The sequence below is a fragment of the Phoxinus phoxinus genome (genome assembly GCF_949152265.1).
Source record: "Phoxinus phoxinus genome assembly, chromosome: 8".
In the NCBI taxonomy this organism is placed as follows: domain Eukaryota; kingdom Metazoa; phylum Chordata; class Actinopteri; order Cypriniformes; family Leuciscidae; genus Phoxinus; species Phoxinus phoxinus.
Genome location: NC_136883.1, coordinates 19,057,010 through 19,068,671, shown reverse-complemented (window position 1 = coordinate 19,068,671; position 11,662 = coordinate 19,057,010). Strand labels below are relative to the sequence as shown.

Below are 11,662 nucleotides of genomic sequence, written 5' to 3'. Positions count from 1 at the left end.
ACCTCTTGCCTGTTCTTTGGATTACGTGTCTGGATTGCCCCATATAATAAAGCTGCATTTGGATCTCACTTTCTAGTCTCGGAGCAGTTTCGTAACAATAGCAGGCACTTCAAAAAGGAACACTTCAGTAACACTACACTAGATACAAATATATTGATTATCATGTTACTTCAAATGTTTACAATCGATATGACGTTATGAAATAAGATTGGAGTAAAACCATGATAATGTTTGGTGCGTTTTGCTTTTCAAACGCACGTCGCGCGACTGACTCAAACTCACAGCGCGTGCAGAGAACATTTACTGAAGCATCGAGCAACAGTTCAATGGCAATGTGAAGTTTGTGCAACAATAACACTAACTAATATAATTCAGAATTATTTCTTACCTTAAAATCTTTCTTGTCTTCAAAACTCGTTCTTCTTCTTCTGATGTAAATCCAATAATCTCACAGAGTGTCTTTCAAACTCGACGAACAGCAGAGGACTGATGAAGTTTGCCGCTTTGTTTGTGAGGTAATGAGCGTGTTCACGTGGCGCGTGGACGATTTGCATGTCAATATCTTTTGCGTGTGGGTGTGGTCACATTAAAACTAATGAGCAAGTGTTTGAGAAACTGGATATCTTTCTCAACAGTTGTTTGTGTTGTTTGTTTGTGTTTGTTTGTTTGTTTGTGTTGTTTGTGTTTGGAGCTCCGTCGAATTGATTCATAAATCCTTGATTTTCTTCTTTACACTCATTTATAAACGAGCATTTTCTATTTTTCCAGCGTGTGAACATATCTCCGATACTACTCTTTATAAAAAACAATCGGATTGCTTTGATATCGCTAGTTATATCCAACTTTCCGAACTTCCATTACTATCTTTAACGTTAGCTTGCTAGCATTGCACGCGTGGTCTCGCCTATCGATCGTCTTATTTACACTCGTATCACTGAAAGGATACGGGTTCTATCCATGATTTCAGTCCTAAATTAGTAGTGATATTGGTAGTATCACTGCTAATTTATTGTTCATCTGTTATAATGGCGAATATATCGGATGTGTGTCTACCTCTGAGTGCAGGTGAGGACACGTTTGAGCTGCATTCTGTGTGGTTGGAGCTGGAGTCCGTGGAGAAGCAGATCCGTGATCTGCTGGGGAGGCAGGCCGAGCTGCGAGACCGGCGATCAGCGCTTGAAGCATCACGCGGCAATCATCACAAGTCAGTGGTTAGTAACTTTTCGACTCCGTCCTCTTCTACTCCGCGTGCTTCTCTGCACAGGACGCGATCCCTGGTTTCATTCACTCCGGCACCGACACGGCACCATGGACCCTGGATGATTCCACAGCGGAAGACACGAGCCAGGACCAGAGCAAGGACCTCTCCGCCCCTCCCGGTCTTCGAGATCTCCACCCGGAACCGCTTCTCCCCCGTTTCGCGAGACAGATCGCGACGATGCTGTGATAATCGGCAGTTCCATCGTCCAGCATGTCCGCGCTACCTCAGGTAAAGGTATGGTGCGCACTCACTGCTTTCCTGGTGCTCGTGTTCTCGATGTCGCTGTGCAGGTCCCCGAGATCCTGAACGGTGACGAGCTCGTCGGAGCTGTCGTGCTGCACGCGGGGGTGAACAACATCAGGCTGCGGCAGACGGAGGTTCTGAAGAAAGACTACAGGAGCCTGATCGAGACGGTACGCAGAACATCGCCTGAAGCAAAGATCGTCGTGTCTGGACCTCTTCCTACGTACCGACAAGGACAAGAAAGGTTCAGTAGATTGTTTGCACTAAATGAATGGTTAATGTCATGGTATAATGAACAGAGACTGCTCTTTGTAAATAATTGGAATCTGTTTTGGGAGCGACCTAGGCTCTACCGTGCTGATGGCCTGCACCCCAGCAGAATCGGAGCGGCTGTTCTGTTGGACAACATCTCCAAGACGTTGCACACCATATGACTAGTAAGTCAAAGTCCAAATCACATTCTTTGCTGTCCCAAATTAATTTATATAAGTACCAGTGTAGAACACTATATAGAAACTGTGTCTATTCCTCGTTTAGTGAGGCCAAACAATAAATCTACTGCAGGATCTAAGAAAAATCTAATTGTGATTAAACCAGAAAATCTCAATATTAGTGAACAAAAACAATTTCTAAAGCTAGGTCTTCTAAACATTAGATCGCTTACACCTAAGGCGGTTATTGTAAATGAAATGGTCACAGATAATAGCTTCGATGTACTCTGCCTTACTGAAACCTGGCTTAAATCGAATGATTATTTCGGTCTTAATGAGTCCACACCACCGGGATACTGTTATAAGCATGAGCCCCGTCTGATTGGTCGTGGCGGTGGTGTTGCAACAATCTATAGAGATATTCTTAATGTTACTCAGAAAACAGGTCACAGGTTTGATTCGTTTGAAGTACTTGTGCTGAATGTTACGCTCCTAGATGTAAGAAAGAAATCCCTATTATCTCTAGCCTTGGCTACTGTATATAGACCTCCAGGGCCTTACGCTGATTTCCTAAAAGAGTTTGCAGATTTTCTCTCAGATCTATTGGTCAATGTCGATAAGGCAATAATTGTTGGAGATTTCAACATACACGTTGATAACACAAATGATGCGTTAGGGGCTGCGTTTACAGATTTATTAAACTCCTTTGGGGTCAAGCAAAACGTCAGTGGTCCCACTCATCGTCTTAATCATACTCTAGATTTAATTATATCATATGGAACTGATCCAACCGATATAGATATTATACCGCAAAGTGATGATGTCACTGATCATTACATGATAACTTGCATACTACGCACTGCTGAAATGTGTCATGTTGCGCCGGGTTATCGACCAGGCAGAACAATCCTTCCAACCACTGTAGATAGATTCTTGAATAGCTTACCTGATCTATCTCCGCTCCTCAGTGAACCCAAACTAACAGATGAACTAGAGGAAATGACTAGCAGTATGAGCACCATTTTCTCTTGTACATTAGAAATTGTTGCACCAATTAGATTAAAAAAGGTCAGAGAGAAAACTAAAGCACCATGGTACAACAGTGCTACGCATGTTATCAAGAGAGAAACTCGTAACTTAGAGCGCAAATGGAAACAAACTAATTTAGAGGTCTTTAGAATATAGAAAGACTATATTATAGTCTATATTAAAGACTATATATATTATTTATATATTATAAAAAGGCTCTAAAAGCAGCCAGGGCTGAGCATCTCCGCAAAATAATAGAAAACAACCAAAATAATCCAAGGTTTTTATTTAACACCGTGGCTAGATTAACAAATAAACAGACATCACCTGACCAAAATATTCCATTACATTTTAATAGTAATGATTTCATGAATTTCTTCACTGAGAAAATAGAAAGCATCAGAAACATAATTGTAAATGTACAATCTTTGACAGCGTCTTATGATTCAGCCTCAATTATTGCCCCTCAAGAACAACTACAGCGCTTTACATCTATAGGACAGGAAGAGCTAAATAAACTTATCATTGCATCTAAACCAACAACGTGTTTATTAGATCCAATACCCACTAAACTACTGAAAGAAGTGTTACCTGTAGTGGAAGAGCCTCTTCTCAATATTATTAACTCGTCTCTATCTTTAGGTCACGTTCCAAAAACGTTCAAGCTGGCAGTTATAAAACCTCTTATTAAGAAACCACAATTAGATCCAAATAACCTAGCAAATTACAGACCCATTTCAAATCTTCCATTTATGTCTAAAATACTAGAAAAAGTTGTGTCCGCTCAATTGTGCTCTTTCTTGCAAGAAAACGATATCTATGAAAAATTTCAGTCAGGATTCAGGCCACATCATAGCACAGAAACTGCGCTGGTTAAAATTACAAATGATTTACTTTTAGCTTCTGACCAAGGGTGTATCTCAATACTAGTTTTACTCGATCTTAGTGCTGCGTTCGACACTATAGATCATAAAATACTCTTAGATCGACTTCAAAATTACACTGGTGTACAGGGACAGGCATTAAGCTGGTTTAGATCGTACCTATCAGACCGTTACCATTTTGTCCATTTAAATCAAAGATAACGTCAGTAAACTATGGATTGCCGCAAGGATCTGTGTTAGGCTCTCTGCTATTCTCAATTTATATGCTGCCACTTGGAAATATATTATAAGAAAACATGGAATAAGTTTCCACTGTTATGCTGATGACACTCAATTATATATTTCATCACGACCAGATGATAACACTAAATTATCTAAAATGACAGAGTGTGTTAAAGATATAAAATATTGGATGACGTGTAATTTTCTTCTATTAAATTCAGATAAAACGGAGGTATTACTGATTGGTCCAAAAAACTGCCCACAAAACCTCTTACAATACAACCTTAATCTAGAAGGATGTCCTGTTACTTTATCCTCTACAGTAAAAGACCTGGGTGTTATACTAGACCGCAACTTGTCTTTTGAAAATCATATTTCAAATGTCACAAGAACAGCCTTTTTCCACCTTAGAAACATTGCTAAGCTACGTAACATGATATCAGTTTCTGATGCAGAAAAGTTAGTTCATGCATTCATGACCTCGAGACTAGATTACTGTAATGCTTTATTAGCGGGTTGTCCTGCATCCTCAGTAAACAAGCTACAGTTAGTCCAAAATGCAGCTGCTAGAGTTCTTACTAGATCAAGAAAATATGATCATATAACACCAATTTTATCATCTCTACACTGGTTACCTATTAAGTTCCGTATCAATTACAAAGTATTGTTACTGACTTATAAAGCCCTAAATGGTTTAGCTCCTGTGTATTTAAGGGATCTTCTATCGCTCTACAATCCATCGCGCTCTTTAACCCCCTGGGGTCGGCAATCACGCCGGCGTGATCTGCTCGCTTTTTTTCTTATCAGTGCAAAAGAGATTAAAAATACTTAGTTGGTTTTGATCTTACATTTAAGTGTTTTACATCATTCGATCCAGTTAAGTTTCTATTTTTTTTGTGTATACTCACAATAAAAACAAAGTGTTGTGTCTTTCGCCAAATAAAGAAAAATAAACATGATGCGAGTTCTGCCTTCTCTCTGTCAGGGAAGTCCATTCTGAAACGCGTCCGAAAATGAACTGTAACTCAGCGAATACTTGTCACTCAGGAACGAGACATTTGTCTTTATGAAGCTAGAATTCTCTTCTTTTAAATGAAGTAATTTATATTAAAAAACACATATTCTTAGTTTATGTAATCCGTTTGAAACCAAGGAGAGGCGCAGTTTTCCGTTCTCTCTTCATTATTTTTAATGAGCTGAGGCAACCACGCCCCCTGGCGCTATTCACATGCTAATAGTTGAGGTGATCTATACGCATCGCACACGCCCTCCGATCGATGCCATGATGAAAACACGCAGTTTCTCGTCAGATTCACGGATAGTTCATCGCGTTTTGAGGATGGCACGCTTCTCCGGTAAAGTCGTCCTCCAGATGATTATGGACAGCGAGGAAGAATTCACCTTTTCCTCACAGAAACGGTTGCATCTCAGACGGAGAACGGCTGCATTTTCAAGAGCGAATTGATCCCACAGAGGATACAAGTTCGAGTAAGTTGTTTAGTGTTTATATAATTCTTCTCTGATTATATAGAACTCATGTGAATTTTCAGACTATATTTTGCTTAGTTTTGGTTAGCTTTTGACATATTACAGGAAAGATTGCCTTACAATATCCCTAACATTCGTATATGGTCGTGTTTCAATGTGATATTACTCTCTAAACATATTTGTATTATATTTCAATCCGTTTTGATTAGCTTATGACACTGATGCTAAAAATACTGACTTTTGCGAATATCTGCTTAGGTGTAAATATGATTTCGTGCAAATATATTTCAGCCTCCGGTAAAATGTGATACTGTCTAAATACTAGACATGATATTTTTATATATAAATGTTCGGTTTTGGTTAGCCTATGACACACGCTAAAATATTGCCACAGATGATTGTGAATACAGGTGTAAATGTTTGAAATGCTCTAAATGCGTGCGCAGATAATGGCCATCAACAGCTCGCGATCTATGGCCCATAAATAGATATTTCTCCGTCCTATGGCCCATCAACAGATATATAGACTACATGCATTGTGCATCCATACCCATTAATCGCCCATCTTTGGATAATGTATGCTAACACAGTTGTTTTTATTTTTTTAGGAATGTGTTTGCATCACACTCTCCTTCTCCAGCAGAGGGACACGCAGGTGTCGTTCAGTTCTCAATCGAGAATGATGGTAAGTGCACAGACGTAATATTTTACTGATGAAATGTAATTGTGTTTACAATATACATAATATACTCGTCATAATATACAAGTAGGGCCTACCTATTCTTGTGTGAAATTACAAAATCGGTTGTCTTTTTCTTAATCCATGGCCATTAGTGATTGATAGCGATAATAATACAGTTTCTTTGATTGTGTTATCAACAGATGTGACAATGAACATGTCCAAGCACCGGTCCCGAAGAGAGCCAAGGCAAACAAGCAACAGGTCCAAGTCCACCCTGTCATGGAAAACCGAGACTGATGTTGACATGGTTGCACAGACTGCGCGATTCCTGCCCGGGAAACTGGACCGCAAGTGACCTCTGTTTACTCACATTCCCCCATGAGTCTGTTTGTAACAGTATACACTACCTTTCTTTCTTTTTTTAAAAGGATGTGTGAAGTTATATTGTTAGGAAAGATTTCTATTTTGAATAAATGCTTTTCTTTTTAATCAGTGAATCCTGAAAAAAATATCACAGGTTATAAAAAAATATTAAGCAGCACAACTGTTTTTCCAACATTGATAATACCTGATTATCAAATCATGATATTAGAAGGATTTCTGAAGGATCATGTGACACTGAAGACTGGAGTAAGGATGCTGAAAATTCAGCTTTGATCAAAGAAATAAATTATATTTTAAAGTATATTAAAATAGAAAATCATTATTTTAAATTGTAATAATATTTCACAATATTACTGTTGTTTCTGTATTTTTTATCAAATAAATGCAGCCATCTTCCAAAAATATTAAAAATATTAAAAATGGTAATGTGTCCAAATGTTTGACTGGTACTATATGTTTATATATGTACGGTAGCACTGTGGTCTTGTGAGGCACAACATTTAGTTCCTCCACATAGAGGAATTACAATAAAAACAGATTAAAAAAAAAACCTTTGAATGTCCTCTCATTCTCAGATTCTCCTCTCTGCCTCACTGCACCTTGATGGGGGCATTAGCCATGGATGGGGGAGTGTCTATTGTCTCCCCTCATTCATATTCATGGCCATCAACACCCCTACGCATAAAGCAGTACTGGCACAAAAACTGACTTGCAAAGTTTAAATCATTATATTGTTGTTTTGTGGAAGAGTGATCAGAATGATTTTCACATCATTTTGTAGTAAACATTCTAGCCTACAAGAATGGTAACTCAAAAGTCTTGTGCCAAACTATTCAGTATGAGTTATATGGGCTCATTGCAGTGACACATTTTTTCCCAAAACTTACTAACCACGCATTATATTTTTTTTCTATAAAATGCAAACATGTAACTTCCATTTTGCTCACATATTATTGTAGCAGAGTTTGTGCTGCAATACAGCATAATTATGTGTTGGCCAAAGGTATGTTGTAAGTAGCTGAAATAAGCACAAATGTCAGGGCATGTCAAAACCTCTCAAGGGCCCCAAAAACCCCTCAGACCCCAGGGGGTTAAGATCGCTAAATTCGAAGCTTCTGGTCGTACCTAGGATAACTAAGTCCACTAAAGGAGGGAGGGCGTTTTCACATCTAGCTCCTAAACTCTGGAATAGCCTTCCTGATATTGTCGGAGGCTCAGACTCGCTCTCCCAGTTTAAAACTAGACTAAAGATGCATCTCTTTAGCCAAGCATTCACATAATGCATCGTACCTTTTATACTACAGTTAAATCAGATCAAATGCATTCATATTATGAACAGCAGCTACGCTAATTATTTCCCATCTGCCTTTTTTGTTGTTATCTCGGGACGCCTGTCCCGAGATAACTCAAATAGAGTTCGTCAGCTCCAGTTATGTATCCAGCCTCTCATGGAGACTTCAGATGCCCCAACGCCTGTGATGAGACGACTCGACGCCTGTGAAGAGACGACCCAACGCCGGCGATATGTTATGCCCTAAATTTATGATTAACTAACTGTATTTTTGTTTGTACATTTTTGAAATGCATTTTTTGTAAAGCTGCTTTGAAACAATATGTATTGTGAAAAGCGCTATACAAATAAATTTGAATTGAATTGAATATCTTGTTGGTTCTATACAAATTACTTAAAAAGAGAATATTTGTTTTTGTTTTGAAACAGATTATTTAAAACTACACACTTAAATGTTTATAAAGATATAGAGCTCATAAATTGAAGACTGAACAATTGACTGTTTAATGTTATTTTTTTGTATTAGTTTTCTTTATTAATTTTCTTTATAATTTCATAATCTATTTTGTGAAGTCAGATTATGTTTGTACATGTGTGCTGAGCAGAGAGCTGGTAGAGATATATTTTGCTCAGAGGTATGCAATGTTCACTTAGCGGAGATGTTCCAATGATGATGGTACTTCAAATGTGTACAGTTGGTATGCTCTTTGCAAGGAGAATGAATGTTGCAACTGATGCAAATGTACCATTTGTATACACCACTAATGTATACACTGAAGAAATAGTTTATTAATGTGGATAGTGGATTGACCATGTGCATTAGGTAGACATTTCATCTTTAAACATTAGCAATATGTTTTTCTACCTTACAAGGAAGTTGTAAATCTCTCTGTGATGTATATACGCTGAATCTTACTGTACCACCTCAGAGAAACATTAAGGCATGATGAGGGGGTGAGAGGAAGGAGGAAACATAGAGATTATGGGGTAAGGAAGGAGAAACCCAGAAACCATTTACATCTAGCATGATGGGGTGAGAAGACAGAATAATAGGGAATAGAGAAATCTAGAATGAAGACCTCCTCTCATGTAGCCTTATTCTTATATGCCTGTGTTTCTCTCTGATGACACATGTTTAAATAATAAATCTATTGGCAAAATATCAGGTGTAGCTTCCGTGATTCAACAATTATGGGGGAAGCATGATTTTTAGAATCGACATAAATGTGTGACAATTATTCGCTGAGTTTTGTTTGTTTAGAGACGTGCTCAAGAAAAAAAAAGTTCACGATACGGAGAGGCAGAAAGCACACTCTGTTTAATTTCTTTATTTTACTAAAGCACAACGTTTTGTTTTGATTGTAAGTGGACACATACAAAAGTAGACATATCACCGATTCTTTTTTCATATGTATTAAGTCTGTATGACCATATATGACGGAGTATTTTAAGTTTATTCAGCTACTATGTGAAAAAAATTGCACAAATCACGCCGGCGTGATTGCCGACCCCAGAGGGTTAAATAGAAAAAAAGTTTATGAAAATGTACAATGTAAAAAAAAATATTATTAATTTTTATATAAAATATATATTTTAAAAACCTGGAGGACTCTAAAAATGCAACAAAATAAATCAAAGCCAAAATTCTGAACAAGCTGTGTTTCAAATTTTAGGTTGATATCTCAAAAAATAAGCTTTCAGTGAGATTTAGTTTGGGCAGTACCAAACTTTTTTACTAGTTGACATTACTGCCCATATAAGGGCGCCTCCATTTCCTATGTTGTTTGAGTGAACTGAACCATTATTTTTACAATTTTCATAAAATTTATGAAGTAGACCTCCCATTCCGAAGTAGTACTGGAAGTTTGGCAGATTTTGAAATGAATTCAACCTCTAAGAAACACAAAAATATCCTGTATGTGCATTATAGCTCGCTGCCACATCACAAATGGTGAATCTGTTATTTTTTTCTTTATATTCAAAACATTTTCAGTCCTTTTTTCTAAAATAATTGAATGGATGCTATCTTTTGAACTCTTGGCATGAAAACAAACTGAGATTTTTACCATTCTTTCATGATTTTTCATGTTCATCACTATTTCAAAATAAAGGTCTGAACACGCCTCAGGAGTATGAAAATATTCTTGTTGCAAATTGATAAATTACGGCTTCTCTGTAATGTATTTTGAAAATCAGCTCAATTGCTCAAAATCAATTGTAAGCTTTCAAATGGTATATAGTTTGTCAAGATTAGTTTAGGTTTAGTTTAGAATATTACTGGGTCCCACTTTATATTAAGTGGCTTTAAATACTATGTACTTACATAGAAAAATAAGTACAATGTACTTATTGTGTTCATGTTGTGTTGTAAATACGTTTTCTGCTATTGAGGTGTGATACGGGTAAGGTTAGGGACAGGTGTGCTGGTATGGGTAGGTTTAAGGGTGGTTTAAGGTGTAAGGGAAGAGTCAACAGTGTAATTACAAATGTAATTACATAAATTAATTACCGCTGTAAATACATGCAGGTATTTTAAAAATATAAGTACAATATAAAAACATATATGTACACAATAAGTCCATTGTATCAAATTATTAATTTCAATGTTAGTACATAGTAGTTAAAGTCACTTAATATAAAGTGGGACCTATTACTGTTTTAAATATGTAATGGCTGATGCCAATATAAAGGGTTAATCCCATATTTGGAATGGTAATGCTTGAAAGTTCTGTTTTCTCCGATTTGGGGTACAGGGGAGAACTTTGGTTATACCAGCTGTAATCCACTAGACAGAAAGGTCATCTTGATCTTAAATTGAAGCTTATAACTTGTGAAGTTTTTCATGTACATTTGAGGCAGTGATATGTATAATAAAATGCTTGAAAATGATCACTTTTGATGACAATTTGTCAGGCGGACAGACATTTTTTGGTCTTTTGGGGTATGTTGAGGGTGATATTTGACAGCAAAAAGGCAGAAATCCCCATAATCTTTTTTTGCTAGTTTCCCCTATGTATCAGGATACACCATGCAATATTTGAGGGTTATATGACCATTTATGTAGCTGCAGTACCTCAATTCACAATTACATAATTCCGTCAAAAGCTTTTCCCAAAAAGGCAGTTTTTTGGCCCCTGAGACCAAACGGGGCCGAGTTGGTGGTGGTCATTATCAACTTGTGATGGTCCAAGGTATAAGATAATCGGAAATAATAGTGAAAAAAAGCTAGCAAAAAAACATCCAGTGGACCTGGCTCCCGGCCTACAATATAAGGGGTTAACAAATGGCTGTTCAAATAAGCAACTGCATTTGCATGTACTTAACAATTTTCAGATCAGATTAATTGGATTAATTGATACTGGGCCTGAAGACCTCACCTGGTGTGAGTCAGCCAGTGGTTTTGTAGCTTCTGTGTCTTCTGATGGACAGCATGTTACACAGGATATCATGTAGGTGGCAGTAGCCGCGTTTCCATTACATATTTGCGCAAATGTTTTGCGCTATTATCTAAATATCGCTACAAAACTATTGCGAAATGACGGCGTTTCCATTAACCGATGTTATGCGACTAAAACGTCCTTTTTTCTCTCGCGATAAAGTCATTCCAAAAATCACGGCAGCGGACGTTGGTTTATATAATCTCACAGCCACCGCATTAGACATTATTATTATTAATGGAAGGAGACGTACGTGTTATCCAAGTATTAATGGCAGGGAAAGACCCTTATTCCAAACGAAATATAAGGA

The 11,662-nt window shown here is 37.4% G+C and overlaps 1 long non-coding RNA gene across 1 annotated transcript; it reads left to right on the top strand.

The window, feature by feature from the left end:
• Positions 1 to 379: 379 nt before the first annotated feature.
• On the top strand, positions 380 to 7,088 carry LOC307002829. Its single transcript, XR_013798558.1, has 4 exons — positions 380 to 1,941; positions 5,381 to 5,558; positions 6,167 to 6,243; positions 6,441 to 7,088. It is a non-coding gene; the product is annotated as an uncharacterized lncRNA (long non-coding RNA).
• The last annotated feature ends 4,574 nt before the right edge of the window (positions 7,089 to 11,662 follow it).